The sequence below is a fragment of the Sitodiplosis mosellana genome, unplaced genomic scaffold (assembly GCF_009176505.1).
Source record: "Sitodiplosis mosellana isolate CC-2019 unplaced genomic scaffold, AAFC_SMos_1.0 Smas_scaffold_6197, whole genome shotgun sequence".
NCBI lineage: Eukaryota > Metazoa > Arthropoda > Insecta > Diptera > Cecidomyiidae > Sitodiplosis > Sitodiplosis mosellana.
In genome coordinates this window covers 3,330,068-3,345,911 of record NW_022601438.1, presented here as the reverse complement: position 1 = coordinate 3,345,911, position 15,844 = coordinate 3,330,068, and the positions used below count along the sequence as shown (strand labels likewise).

The 15,844-nt window shown below is 37.4% G+C and overlaps 1 protein-coding gene across 15 annotated transcripts in view; it reads right to left on the bottom strand.

Moving 5' to 3' along the window:
• Positions 1-15,496, bottom strand: part of LOC129577281 (uncharacterized) — a 100,616-nt gene extending 85,120 nt beyond the window's left edge. For 4 of the 15 annotated variants that reach the window (XM_055464036.1, XM_055464044.1, XM_055464050.1 and 1 more), the window contains exons 1-2: positions 14,099-15,496; positions 1,192-1,372 (exon numbers count right to left, since the gene is read on the bottom strand). The gene's annotated coding sequence lies outside the window, so the exon portion shown is untranslated. The remainder of the gene's footprint in view (positions 1-1,191; positions 1,373-14,098) is intronic. The other 11 variants (XM_055464038.1, XM_055464051.1, XM_055464041.1 and 8 more) reach the window with 9 other exon arrangements.
• Positions 15,497-15,844: the final 348 nt, after the last annotated feature.

Genomic DNA, 15,844 nt, shown 5'->3' with positions numbered 1-15,844 from the left:
TATCAAAGAAAATGGCATATTTTTGCGACTGTTTTCATGGGTGAGTCATCTTTTTCCAAAGAAATTAAAACTCAATGATATTTTCCACATTTTTATGTGGGTGATTCGGATCTTAGTACCAGAGTTTGACTTATACGCCAGATATATGCTATGGCATAAAAACAATATGCGCATATTTTTTGGTACATTTGGATTTTGTGACTAACTTACCATGTAAATTCATGTGCATTCCACGATTTTTTGTGGATCCCACGATTTTTTGTCCCAAATTCGTGGAATGCACATGAATTTACATGGTAAGTTAGTCACAAAATCCAAATGTACCAAAAAATATGCGCATATTGTTTTTATGCCATAGCATATATCTGGCGTATAAGTCAAACTCTGCTTAGTACTGCATACGCCGAAAATAGTTATGTTGAAAATTTGCATGTTCCTATTTTATGAGATTTGACTGGACTTTATTGTTCGTTATTCAAACTTTACATTTCCCATGCTGATGGTTTTTTTCTTTCTTTTCATTTTCTCTCGGTTTTTACACAGCAGCTGCTCATTTGAGTGTCGTCCGTATGAACCCGACCGCATGTAAGGCTGAATATTGGATTTTCATCACGACGCAGAATGTTTGGAAATATGTTTGTAGAAAATGAGAATATTTCATGAATTATGTTTGTTGATAGGAATGCGTTTGGCATGTGTGCAAGTAGAGCAAAATGACGACGAATACGACGGAGAAGATGTGGAGGCGGAGGAAAGAAATAAAAACACTATTGAAATTGCCGATGTTCAAGACAGAGTTTATGAAAAACTTTAGCATAAAGATAATAAGATGAGGGTATGAGCAAGAATGAGCTTGTTGAATCCACTTTTGCATGTGATATACATACATCGAAGTTTGCACAAATTTCAATGACACTTTGCTCGGTGGCTCACTTCATAGTAAGGCATTTTTCGAATGTTTTCAACTTGATGTTCGTCGACCGAATGTTCAAAGTAGCATTTCAATTCCATTCTGCTGACGGCAAGAGACACAGAATAGCGAAGAATAAAATACGCAACACATACGAGACGAAACGAAACGAAGCGGGTCCAACTCTTTCGTACAATTTGTAATTAGATTTTGCAAAAATTTTCGTGAAATTAACTCCGAGTTAAGAAAGTGAATGAGATAAGATGTGAAAATTCACTTACCGTGAATTGTGCACGTTTCCGACTTGCCACGCGTTCAGCTTGTTGACGCTACTCTTCCACTCTCTCTATGCCAGTCTGTGTGACTCTGGTTGATTGTTGGAGTAATTGTTGAAAATGATGTCACTTTACAACGCAGACGACGACGATGAGTTGGTCACCAATGCAATACATACAATATTTTCTGTAATATCCGTTTATAAACACTTAATAACTCAATTTGTTCAAGACTTTCTCGTTATCATTGAAATCAAGTGAAATGGAAAAGAAAACATTCATTATTACGAATTCAAATGGCCATTCATTCAGTTCGTTCTTGTTTTTTTTTCGTTCATTTCCATTCCTATCCATTTAAACTGATAGGTTTCTAGAAGACAAAGCGTTTCAATTTCAGTGAAACGTGTCAAATCTTTGTTTAAAATTTCTCTGGTGGCTTCTGAGTGTTTTTGCAACGATATTTTCTTTTCAATTTTCTCCAAAACACTTTTATGATCGACAACGGAAAAGAGTCGAAAAAAAAGAATGAACAAAAATTTCCTTTCAAAAGATTTTCTGTGTCAACAAGTCTGATGGTACTGTTGCTGATCTCAATAGGCGACAATGTGTATCCAATCGAACAATATGTTGTTACCTATTGATGTTTTTTTAAATTGAAAAACTAACGAAAGAAATTCGTCAACGCAATTTGGTTATCGTTGATCGGTGAATCAATTGGATTGATAGAATTAATTGTCTCCTTCTCTGAGTCTTGCAATCGCATTAGTTTGCTTGGCCGTTTCATCGTTCTTCTTTTTCTTTGGGCATCTCAATCGGTTAGTCAATCAACTGTGGAAATACCTTAAACATACATCAATTTGGATGAACTTTGTATTGTGTCACACTAAAATATTCTAAATAGCTTGATTGTGACGTGAAAAAGAAGAACCGGAAAAAAGAAAATTTGTTTGCTTTTGTTCTGTCACAAGTTTGATCCCAAGCGGTTTGGCTTTTTTCCATTTGAAAACTGCTGAGCCTGATCAACGAGCTTATTTTTGTGGAAATTGCAAAATATCTCACACATTCATCAAATCAGAGTTCGCAAAACGGCACGACCAAATAATCAATGTACCATGAAAAAGGGACAAGAAAAAAAAAAACGAATAACCGCTCCAATCGTGCGAGCAATAGGCAAAAATGAGACATAGAGAAAAAAAAAACACTGAAGTTTGGAATTTATAATTTATGACATATCAGAAATGGTGGAGCGCAAAAGACAACCACACTGAAGAATCAATCAATAAATTCAAAGCAAAGACCATAAAATATGCGATTAAAAAAGTGAGCGAAAGAGAGGCAGAAAGAGAGAATGAGAGAAAGCACACAGTTGAATCAAACACCGAGGAAAGATGAAATATGTCACGCGCTCTCATTTGAACCCATCTTCATTTAACACATAAAAACCACTTAAAAGTGCGTGCTCAACACGCTGTTTGCCATTGCCAAAGATAGCGAACGGTGCCTGTATGTGTGTGTGTGTAATGCGCACACAACGCTTTTGTAAACATATCGCCTGGCACATCGGTAAAATGCGCTACGGTTCATTCAATGTGTAACAGCCGAATACATCATAATTTGCTAATAGCTATAAATTCTCGCGTTTGATTCTTCAGCAGCGCAACAAAAAATGAAGAAGAATCATCACACTTTCGCTCTTTCTGGCTGGCTTGCTCTATCCCTGGCGGTATCGTCTTCACCGTCATTGTCACTTGTTCGGTTTGACTTTGTCTCTCTACGACCGGAATAATAATTGTGCACGGCGTGCGAAAAAAAAACCCAGTGTGATCGTTTGATAGTGTTTGAAATGCTCATGCGGCAGACTATGAATTAATCATCATTGACGGTGCAAGCCAAAGGTGTCATTATATTTGGCTACACAGTCGTCAAGTGAGGGAGAAATAGAGAGTGTGCCAGCAGCGATGTACTTGCACAATGACTTATTAGCGGGAGCTATACTAATCGAAATGCCGTTTCATGCTTTGCACCGATTTTCATATGGAAATTCCGTTCAAATGTCAAAACATCTATTACACGACTGTCACTGTCTCATGAGCACGTAAAACATAATTACAACTGTATCATTTGTTTTTTTTCGTCACGAAAACTTCCCTCGCGCTATGAAATAGATGGAAAATCTGATGGTTCGAATTCTTTCTGCCCGATTTTGGTCTGGCTTCGCCGTTTTCAGTTGCGCGTAAACAGCAAAATACTTATGTCGGCCTACTGAACCAATTCAATGAGCAAGTTTGAAAATTAAACAAACTTTACGATCGGCCGAACCGTTTGAAAAGTGTATGATAAACTTCTGTTGCCAAATTATTATCCAACCGGTTCGGCAGAGTCAGTCGTTTTTCTTGTCACCCTTTTGTTTAGCACGTTCAAGTGGTTTCAGCCACACATACTTTCACTTTCTCTCTCTTCCCTCGTTGCCTCAACATGAAATCCCAAGGTCAGTGCACACTCGAAACTTCTTCAAAGTGGAAAAAAGGATCGAAAAAAGGTTCTAACGACTATTTGATGCGAGAAAAAAACAGAAGTTAAGTTATATTACAGTCTGTGTCACATGTTGAGCTTTGGGCTGTGCCAATGTCGAGATATTTGGTATCGTTGTTGACATTCTGGAATGGGTTTGTGCTAATCAGTCAACATGTTAACAAGAATTTCCATTGGTGTTACGATACACACTCAATGATCTTTCGAATTTTTGGATTTGCATTTCTTAAACCAGTTGCTCACACACACACACACACACACACACTAGCTACGTCTCAACGTAGCTGACTCAGTGTCAATTGGATGCTCTAAAGTTTCAATGACGTTTTCATCCTGAAAGCCTTCTCAAACACGTAATACCAAATGCGAAAGCATGCAAATAAGCATACACAGCCAACGCCATAAACAAACACCGATCCACTTGAAATGATACAAACAAACAACATTTTGCGTGCTTCAGGAAACTATATAAACCACCCTCCTCCATCCACACAATACAAAGGCTTTTTGTAACTCATAATCACAAACAGAAGGACACACACACACACACACACACACACACACACAAGGGGCATGGCTCAATTGCTCGCGCTATGTGTGCGCGCGAATTTATTATGTATTTGATTTATAGCGCAAATATTTTTCATCCAGAAAAGTTTTTCGCATTATATTTTAAATGCCATTTCGATATGTTCAAAGGTCATTAATTATTAGCGCGTTGGCTGAGCCGAAATGTGGGCCCGGCTCTCGCTCGCAGCCAAAACAGCTGAACATGAACAAGGTAAAATGTGACGAAAATTTCGTTGTTGGTTTTTGTTTTTGCGATGGTGACATCGCTTCGTAGCAAATGTTTGTCATTGAAATTTCAAAATCGATTTGATTTCAACAATTGAATCGTATTTTTTTTCAAGTTTTGATTTAAATTAAATCCAATGAAAAAGGACTGTTCATTCTCATCAATCGAATGGATTTTTTTTCCTCGTCAAACAAGCCTTCGGATGGAAATGTCTTTTGGGAATTCTATTTTCTCGATTTCAAACTTTTTCCATTTCACAAAGTTTCGAAAGAAAGAAAGAAAGTCGAAGCGGGAATAAATCGTGCAAAATCCTGGTGGATTCGAGGGTTAATGAAAAATTCTCAAAAGAATTGTTTTAGATATTCTTCGTTGGAAAATACATTCGCTATTGCGCTTGGAACAATTCTTTCGGGTTAGAACATTGTTAAAATTTCATTCAAATAACCGTAAAAGCGTTCTAAATATGAGTCGGTAGATCGGTTAGTCATCGCTTTCGTCGTCTTTGTGCCGTCGTTGTCGTTGAAAATCATCATTCATTTGATTGAGCTATTTGACTAATTAATGTCAAAGTGTCACTTGAAAAATAATATTTGGCATATGAGAATATAGTCGAAAATTAGTGGTGTCCAAGTATCCAAACGAACGATAGAAACTATGCTGGGATATGTCATTATATGAAATGGGCACTTCAGTGAAAATTGTAAATTCCATGAATTTTCGCTTTTATGCTTTTCGAATCGACATGATTTATATTTAAAACCAACATTTCACTCATCATTTGCGGCTATTGACGACAATGCCATTTTCCATTTGCAATGACACAGAAGCGAGTCAAATAAGTGCTTGAAAGCGATATGTATACTCCTTTTTGTCGTCATAATTGCCCCAGAAAGCAAGGAGCAAAAAAAAAACACAAACAAACGAACCAAAAAAATTATGGATTCGGGGAAAAAACAACTGACGACAAGTAACCCAGGTCTATCTAAAGGCTAGCGATTGGAATGAATGCTATGTTTTTTTTCTATTGCCGAATGAAGGCACATTTAATTGACACGGTATTAAAATAACTGATCGGTTGCAAACAACCGAGAAGCACCGTAAAGGAGGTGGGTGAAGTTTAAGCGCGCTCGGTATTGTATGTATATTTTTATAAAGAGTTGTTGTTAAACATAAGTGATTTTAAAATTTGAAAACAGGTGGTTTTGGCATATCGCTCGGCGCACAAAAACGCGATATGTGTACACACAATGAACATGTTTCGCCGCCCGAAGCCGAAACGAAGCGCCCAATCAGTGTCACGAACGAAACTAAATTTAGTTTTGTCATCGTCGTTTGTTGTTGTTGCTATTCGTCTTCTTCTTCTTCTTCTTCGCTCGTATTGTCCACTTGTGTGCTTGTTGGGTACGGCGTTCGAATAAGGCTCTCAAGATGAATTGTCTATTAGTTTATATATATGTTTGTTGCTCACTCAACGGGATGAGAACAAAAAAAGAATTTATCGTGACATTGCGTTTTGCATTTTGCTACGATGTTTTATTTATGTTGGGCACAGACGTGCACACCTTGGCTTTTTTATATTTTATGTATTCTAATCGTTTAATTGTTATTATGCGAGTGAGCTATCGCAGTTTGTCCATCCTCCACCTTGTTCTTGTTCTTTTTTTCCATGCCCTTTCTCTCTCCAACTCACACAAGACTCGCTCGCTTTTCTTTCCCGTTATTTCTTTGGCGTGTAGACTCACACACGGTTTAATTCTTTGGCTCATTCACCACCATAATATAAATAATGACGTTGATGACAATGATAATAATGAACATGTATAGCGGCAGTGGTGGCGGCGGCGGCAGCGTGAAACATTTGCATGTTCTTTTATTTAGTGCTGGCAAACAACCGATTTTTGTTTCATTTTTTTTTTCACTTTTCCTCTGAAATAAGCGCCCAATCTAACGTTCACTTTGTGTTTAGTTGTTTGTTGATTTTTGTTTGCTTCTCCTTTTTGCGCTACTTTCGAAGTGTGTGTGTGACTGTGTGTGCCGTTCGTTGCTCGCAACAAAATTTATGTTGTGTGTTTTGCCTCTCCATTAACGACCATTTAATATGATTGCGATTCGATTAGAAAATTGTGACAGAGAGGCTAAAACAAAAGGTACATACACACGCATTGAACTCGGAATAGAATAATACTAGAGTGAAAATGAAACGGGATTTACGTAAACATACACACTCTTGCATATATGTGTGTATATATTTGCGTAAATCTCGTTCCATTTTCACTTTGTTTCAATTCACACCAAAACGGTTCGATCACACACCGAGCATAAATCCATTTGTTAAGCATCAGATAAAAATTCGCTGATTATTGCTGACATTGTTGTCGTTTATCCAACATATTTCGTTGGTGTTGCCCGCAAATATTTGGCCTTTTCTTCGTTTACAGTCAACATTCGAACTGTGTGAATTTCAGCGTGTGAGTGTGATTGTGTCAAATGTTTTGGATGAGTGTCGAATGAACCACGAAAATTATGGTTTTAAACACTAAAAAGATATGATTTCAATCCCACCTCGGAAATAAACTAACCGCCCTTACATCCCCACAGAAAATCCATTCATAAATTGTAGGTGTCGTTTATCAAACGCTCGCTTTAAATCCAACTCGCCAAACATTTTGATGACAAAGTCGTACTTTTAGCGGAAAATATAGTGTGAAAATACGAAACGATAGTCGAAATATTGCAGTGCGGTGCGGTGCGGTGCGGTGTTGCATTCATTCATAGCTTGTTGCGATGATTTACTGTGCTGCTCATGAGCGCAATCCGGTGCAACCTTAATGCTTCAATATTAATAAATTCGTGGTCACAAGCATTTAACCTTAATCATGAATCTCATCTCAACATCATCACTCTCTCTCTCTCTCTCTCTCTCAAACACACAGCTATGAGTGAATCGGCAATGTATAATTACCGTTTGTCGTGAGAGAGATAGAGACAGAAGCAGAGACAGAGAAAAAAATTTGTCATCACAGGAAGAAATAGATTGGCATTTCGGAATGCTCTCTATTTTTGTCACTTGAACGATGCACATGCGAGTACAAGCGCGAGCGCGAGCACTCACGCCTTATAAAATTCATAGCGGTTGATGTAATTAATTTCGAGCCGTGTGAATATTGTACATAATTACAATCAATTGCATATGCTTTTTTGCCAAATGCTCGATTTTTTCGATTGGATGCCTTTATTTTTCTTTGTGTTTTGCTACATTTTGATTTTATTCCCATTTGCCTGAGTGGTTGAACAATCTTGAATTTTTCAAAATCGTAATTATATTTTTCTTTCTTGCTTCTCTAAGGATCTATTGAAGAGTGTTTTTTTTTTCTACGATTAAAATATTCATCAATTTCAAGCGATGAAATGGATGACTTGTTTTTAGCTTCTAAAAAGCCACCGAAATGTCTCGAAAGTTTCTATTTCAGAGGATTTTAAGTGATTTCAATATTTAAATGGTTTTTCTAAAAAGAAAACATCGGCACATTTATATTGATAAAAAAAAGAACCGCTTAAAACTCTCCGAATCCTTTGTGGGTGCGGTAAAAGCTTCAGAAATTGTTGTCCATTCGCTTGAATTGTTATTGCCGTGCTTCGAATAGCTTGCTATGAATTCATTGGATATAGCGAAAAATCGTTTTCATTGAACGGAACATCGTGATAGGTTCATTTCCCGATTCACGTCTTGCGATTCCCCGAATGTAACAAGAACAACACGACCGACCGATATGAATTTAAGGACAACGAAGCCCATGATATTCAAAATGTTTTTCATACGATTTGTGTCGAACGTATTGACGAATCGAAATATAATCGAGAGAGAAAACTTTATAACAACACACTCAAAAGAAGAAGAAGAAAAAAATGGTAATTTTACTCGTCATTTGCGCGTTAAATGTAAAATTCTGAATTGATTGAACGCTTATGGCGAAAAAAAATCCAAAGTGATTTTTTTTTCTCTTTCTCTCGATTCGCCTCGAATTGAAATGCTTCTTCGGATGCGAATGACTCGAACATCGCCAGCCATACAAATGCCAATATAATGCGGGAGTACGACAATACACAAACACAGACACACATACTACAAAAATATGGATCGATCGTTTATGAATTGGCTTAGAAGATATTAACTCGGTAGCTAGACACTTGTTCAAGTTGCATTTTCAACAGCTTGTTGATGAGCGTATTGTTTTGCCGCGGCAATGCTAGTCGCATCGAGGTATGTATCTCGTCTGTAGACGAGAACATTTTTAAGGGTTTTGTTCGTGGTTTCACCATATCAATGACCGAGTTAGTGTTCAATTTGAGCGAATTTCTCAGGTATAGAAGAACAATCATGAAAAATCATAACACACAGCGAATATACGAAGTAGCGATGAAGAATGAACGCGTCGATTTTTGCGGTTGTTGTTGTTCGTCTCCCTTCGATTTGTCAAACGAAACACATTGAAGTGTATGTGGGTGTATGTGCCTTGGGAACCATCTCTTTAAAAGCTTATGGAAACTTATACTAAGCTGCGCATTGTTCACATTGTTGATGCATCGAAGTGGTGCGTGTAATGTTATCTATTGAATCAATTATAGCCATATAAAATCGCATGTCGTCGTTCCATTCATTTTCATATGATGGCGGTGACAATGACTACACGACCACGACCACAACACAAAGCGAACAAAACATATCCATTGGAGCAAAACAATAACGAATCTTCAGCACATCATTGAGGGAGTAATGTTAGAGTGGATGTGAAGACATCGAAGGTTAAATTGATTCGTGTTTGACAGCTATCTTAATGCTCATAACATACAGCAAAACAACTGTCACGTCCGGAAATCCCACAATGACCGGTGTCGCTTCACATATTCAGACGGGCAATATTGGTTTAATAGGTGCTTCCGTTATGTGAAATAAGTTTGGGAGATATATATAGAGGATCTCTATATTAGAGAGAAAAGAATAAAGTACACACACACACACACACACACACACTGTCTGTGTGCTATTTCAATTTCAAAAACAGCAGCCAACAACCGACACCGTTTGGTCGTAGCAAAAAAGCACATGGTTGCTGAGTCACAATTTACGAAACGGTAGAATTTTCGGTGGTTGGCGACAACAATTGCTTTAGAACACTCGGAAGAATGCAATTCAATTTTAATGCTTCATTCTTCTTCATTCGCAGACACACACACACACACACTATCTCGTAAACCAGTTCGAATCAAAGACCAGTCTTGCCCAATCACACAATTGATTATGTTGCGCTTATCATATTTGCTAATGGGCATTTATCCAAATTTAAACGAAAGCAATGCACCATTAATTTACCTGTTACATTTTTGACAGAAAGCGAATCATTTTAAATGTTGAGAGTGCGCGCGCGAGAGTGCCAAAGCCAAACACCCAGTCTCATCATAGTCATCATGCTCTCTCTCTCTCTCTATCTTCTTTATCTGGCTGTGTCTCTTTTGTACGAGCGCTCGCTCACGCACGCATCTCCCATATTAAATTCGAAACAAGAAATTCCGTTTGTACACTCGACAATCATACGCTTCGTTTGCTAATCTGATAAGTAACACAGGCAAAATGGAATTAAAATACAATGTCATGTCATGGGACTTGTGTCCGTTGTCTCTCAGGTGGCAAGCAAGAAAACGCACGGAAAACGAATATTAAATCCAATGTGGGAACAGACAGTGATACGTTGAGAGAAAGAAAAGCAGACGCCAAAATTTATGAGATATGGTTGATTGTTCGAATAAAACGGCCCGTTCAAAACACATGAGTTGAATGCGTGAAGAAAAGATGGAAACAGCACACAAACATACAAACGAACGAAAAATGAAGGGAAAAAAAGACGTCGGAAGGAAGAATGGTTCGTTTAATTATTTAGAGATGAGTGTGGAGGAGACAGATAGAGAATGAGACTCTGGGTATAGGTAGTCTTTTCACCACTCAGTTTGCCTTTTTGGTTGAATTTCCTCCCTCTCTCTTTCTGCCTCTATCTCGCTCTGAATAGTATACAGTTGGCCAGCTGCAACAGCGTCAAACGACATGAAGTAAAAATAAAAAAGTTCAATTCCGAACCATGGAAAAACGTGTCCAGAACATAAATGCATGAGATAAATATGAAAAAATAAAGGTGTGCGCGAGCGCGTGTACGGCTCAGTCAGGTCAGTTGAACTAATGCAATACAAATTCATGAGGTACACACATACATACATACGGCATGAATATGAAAAGAATAAATATGGAAAACCAGCAACGATTTAACGAGATAACAAGAAATTGGACGGTATAATATGGTCGTCGAATCGAAACATCACTGTAGTGTGTACTCAAGTAATTTAGCTTAATTAAGTTTCACTGCTGCCTTTTTTCTCTTTTACTCTCCCCGCGCTACTCCCACCCATTGTGCTCGTGTCATACGTTTGTTCATCATCATCGTCATCATCATAATCTGCCTGCCGAATGACAAATTGAAATGAAGGATACTAATTTTACCTGGACACACTTTTTCCGCTTTCGGAGCGCCATGAACGCTCTCATATATTTTCATATCAGTTCGCTTTTGTATGTGTGTATGTGTTTCGGTCGTATCTCACTCATGGCAATTGTGTTAATTACCGTTTGGCCTTACCTCAATATGACACACTTAAAATATGGAAAAGTGTCCAGATTATCCGGAAAAGGATACGGAAACTATATGTATATTTCGCACGAGCACAGAAAAAAAAATTGATTTCGTTTCATAAACGTGCATCGTATCGGTCGCTCAATTGTGATCACCGATCATAACATGCTTTTTTCTTGTGTATGAGCTGAAATCACAGCATAAATCCACTCGATTACTCTCACACTTTTCTCACTCAAGGCAACTCAATGTGACCATAGTTCAATGGGAGAGACAGAAAAAACTTGTTGCTCCCTGATTACATGTGCTGTGTGTCTGCTATTCCCAAAAATTCTCCTAATTTTTGTTTTCCTTCGGTTCGTTCGTTGTCACAACAACAATGCAAAAGAAGAATGTTTTTCCTTCGTAAATTATTTTCGGCGGAATTCTCAGTCTTAAAATGATCCGTATAGATGAAATTTCCTCGTGTAGACAAAAATGTCCGCTCTTACGAATTATTCACATCTCATTTGTTTACTAAGGAAACAGACATCATAATTAGTCGCGAAAAAGTGTCAATCGAAATTCTTCCTTCATGTTTCTTTTTCATTTCGAGTTTCATTCGATCCCCATTTTTTTCATTCGTCTGTCGTTTGCATACACATTCATTCCATTCGACACACGGTGTTGGTATGAGTGTTCAAATGAAATGCTTGTCCTCTGACCATTCGGTCTTCCATGTGATGCCATTTGACGAAAAACCATCCAAGTGATAGATTGAGTGTTTGAGTATGTGTATTCAAGGGAGAAATACATCGATGAGATACACCACAAGAGGCACCGAGCATGAGAGACGCAGAGAGACGACTGAAACGACCGAAATGAATGTCGCGTCTGCCGATGTCAAATCGCTCAACATAAATGAAGATAAGCTATATCCCAAAAATAAATATCCACCGTTTGGATATGGATATGAAAGCAAACAACAGTCGGACGCCGTTATAAATTAATAGCAAACAATCTATCTCTCTCGATTTTTGCGTCTCTTTTCATCTCTCCCTTTGTGAAACGATTGAAATGAAGTCAACTGTCGGCCAGATTTTTGATAGAATCCAATTTATTAATCGGTTTTCATCAGAATAAGATGCACAGAGAGCGGAGATAAAAATAAAAATAAAAATGATGGCCTTCATTGTGATATCGCGCGTATCATTTGCTCATTTAAATGTAATCAATTCATTGGAATTTATTTTCATGGAATTTCCATGAATGAGTGTGTGTGTATGCATATACAATTGCGGACTAAATCGCATCCAGTGTACGGTAATTGTTGCCATTGATTACATTTGCCACGGGGTTCTTTTGTACCGTTTTAATGATGTGTTATTAAGTTACGACCAGAATGAGGAAATAGGGTAGTGAGTAGCATATGGGGGAGAGAGATGGAGAGCAAGATTGTCAAAATGTCGTCGTCAAATTATTGTGCTTCCCCACACTCAATGTCGACATGTTCCTACAACATCTAATTGATACAATTTTGTGCGTTATTACGCAAGCTTTTATCGATAATTGCCAACACGAATCCTAAATTATTTATTGTTACTTTTCCAGTCGTGAAACATTGATGGAGTCAGTCTTGATGCTACCGATAATCAGTGTCTGTATCAATGATCATTTATCTAAATTTTGGCTGGGTTGACATTTTTCGGCGCTTTGAAAACTGTGAGCGAGGAGGAAAGACCGATCAAACAAGCAAGAGTTGGATATGTTAGCTTGATCTCGGCGCATTTTTTGATATCGTGTTTAAACACATTTTTTCGTGTATATATATTCAAAATGTGCGTTTCTGCACGATTGACGTACATAAATTAGATTGAAAACACAACACAATGAAAGCGAATGATGTATGAACGCGTGCGATCGGGCCAAAACTGTCTACATAGGCAGCTCACATATATACATTATTCATCATTTAAATTAAAAAAAAGAAGAGGAAGAAGAAATATAATGTATGAAATTTTAATAAACCGTTACTGCTTTTTTTCCCTGCGGATTTTTTCTTCATCTTGGGTGGGCATGTGTGTGTGAGTGAGAAGCTGGTAGCACAGTTCGCTGTGAAAACACGTCAATCCATTAGTTTCGGATTACATTGAAATTGCTTGAGTGGAACAAGGAAGTTGAGCAAAGAAAAACGTGTGCACGTAACACAATCATAAATAATAAATTGTTTTTGTACTGGTGCATAAAAACCTTTCCGAGAACGGTGCTCTCTTTTTACGAACGTTCACATACATTTCTACTTGTTTTCTTCCAAATTTTTCTGTTTTCCTTTGTTTATTATTTGCTTCATTTCAAGCTTGATCCCTTTTTCCGTTTGTTTTTGAGCCGATTTGTTGATAAAAAAAATTGTTTACAGTGCCATGAAAGAAAAATTAAGCAAGAAAACATGTTGCAAATAAATAGAAAAAAAGCACAATATTCCTTTGTCAATTGGCATAAAATGCTTTAATCCCTAGTAAATATCTCATTTTCACCATCCCAAACAAACAGCCACCAACTTCGTAGCTCCCCATTTTTCCCTTCCAATTTCACTTCGCTGCAATTATTGCTTTGCAAATTCAACGAGAGAAACAAGTCGAACAGAATTTTTGAAAACACAAAAAGAAGTAATTCAAGAACAAAAGAATAATTATAACAAGCAAAGTATTTGAGGCTTGAATTTTAAGCATTGAGTGTCACGGTCACATTTTTCAATTATTAACTTTTTTTTGCTGCGGTGCACCACTTCAATTTATATTTATTCGATATTTATGAGTTTATTCGTTGGAATTCATTGAAATGAATCATTAGCTAATAATTCGAGTGGCCACGATGCCGAAGCTCAAAACGCGAATAATAATGATATAGATAGATGGATAGAGATACAAACCGAATTTTTCGCGGTAGTCGTCGTCGCCGTCGTCGTCGTTGACGCGGTGTACAAAATAAAATGTGGTTACTAGTGTTGTTGTTGCTTTCTATTTGATGCCGCTGGGTGGACTATTTTTAAAATGCGACAACAACATATGACAATGCATTAACAACAGCTGTTCATTGATGATGCTTCGATCATTTGCGAACGATCAAACGCTCGATACTTAAATCCTTTGTTGATTATTATGTTTAATATTTTATTTTATTTTCATTTCTTTTATCGATATAATTAATAAATTCTGACCCGTTGCGATCGCGATTTTTTTTTTTTTCATTTGCTAATGTGTTAGGCCCACCGAAATAATAATCATAATGAATATTCTCACCGGAATAGAAATCTTGTCTATTTTTAACAGAAACAAATACAACAAGAATAACTGAAAGCGAAGAAAAAAAATTTTGTGTGAGAGATAGACGCGCGCGCGATCCACGTTCATCCACGTTTGAAGACGAAATAAAAAAGATTTCGGTTGGCAGGTACAATAGACGAAAAACGAAACAAAAAAGAAATAGAAAACGAAGCGACGAGAGGAAAAAAAGAATTAAGGAATTCCCGATGCATGAATTAAAAGCGGAAGAGAAGGAAAAAAAAAATTGAAAAATAATTCTCGCTCGCACAAACAAAACACATCGAGCAGCTTAACACTGAACAACCGTTGACAATTATTTTTGAAAATAAACTCTGTCCCGAATTCGTTGCCCCGTTCGAAGGCGACAGCAGCAGCGGCGGCGGCAGTAATTCAACCGAAAAACGAAAATGATAACAAAAATTGACTTTTGTACGATTTGAAGAACGTAAAATAAAACAACAACAACAAGCAAATGAACAACAACAACGACAACAGCAACAAATAAAACGAATTTAAAAATGTTCGTTACATTTTTCACTCGAAAATCAAAATTCGTCGTGACATCGAAGACCACACACATATAAAATCACGCGCACACAATTTTTTCCGCTTTTTTTTCTTTTTCTTTGACTTTTTCTGGAACGAAATCTTTTTCTTCTTTTTTTTCTTCTAAAATTTAAATTGATTTCAAGAAACAAAGGGAAAAAAATAATTCAACTAACAATGCAATTGAGTCGTTGATTTCGTTGATTTTTCTTTTTTCTTTTTCGTTTTGTTTTCAATTGTGTTGACTACTTTATTGCAATCCTTGGTATTGAATGAAATTTTCTTTTTTTTTCGTCAAGCAAAACGGTTGAATCAGAAATAATAATAAAAAAAAAGAGAAACGGTTGAATTTTGATTCGAGCTTTCTTCGGGATCGGCTATGGTGTGTACGTCCAAACAGTGTCACGGCGACTATACAACTGATACACGACTTGTGTTCGAAGCGAGGATTCAACCAGACTCTAAAACCGACCGAATATATTGAGTGTGCTGCTTTGCGTGTTCATGTTCTGGCTGTGTTTGTCAGTGTGTCTCGCTCGCGCTCGCTTTCACTCGCTCTCTCTCTCTCTCTCTCTCTCTCTCCCTCTCTCATTCTCGTCACACAATTGCTTATAGTGTGAACACACGGAACACAGCAGAGAGACGGTAGCATTGAACCGCCCCGAGAATGATGTATATTGAATGTATCGCGTACACACGGTTACCCGACTGATGTGTTTGGCTGGCTGTTTCGGTGGAACAACTGTTTTGTGAATACGACGTTGAAATACAACAACGGGCACTGCTATGTGTGGCACACGGCACAC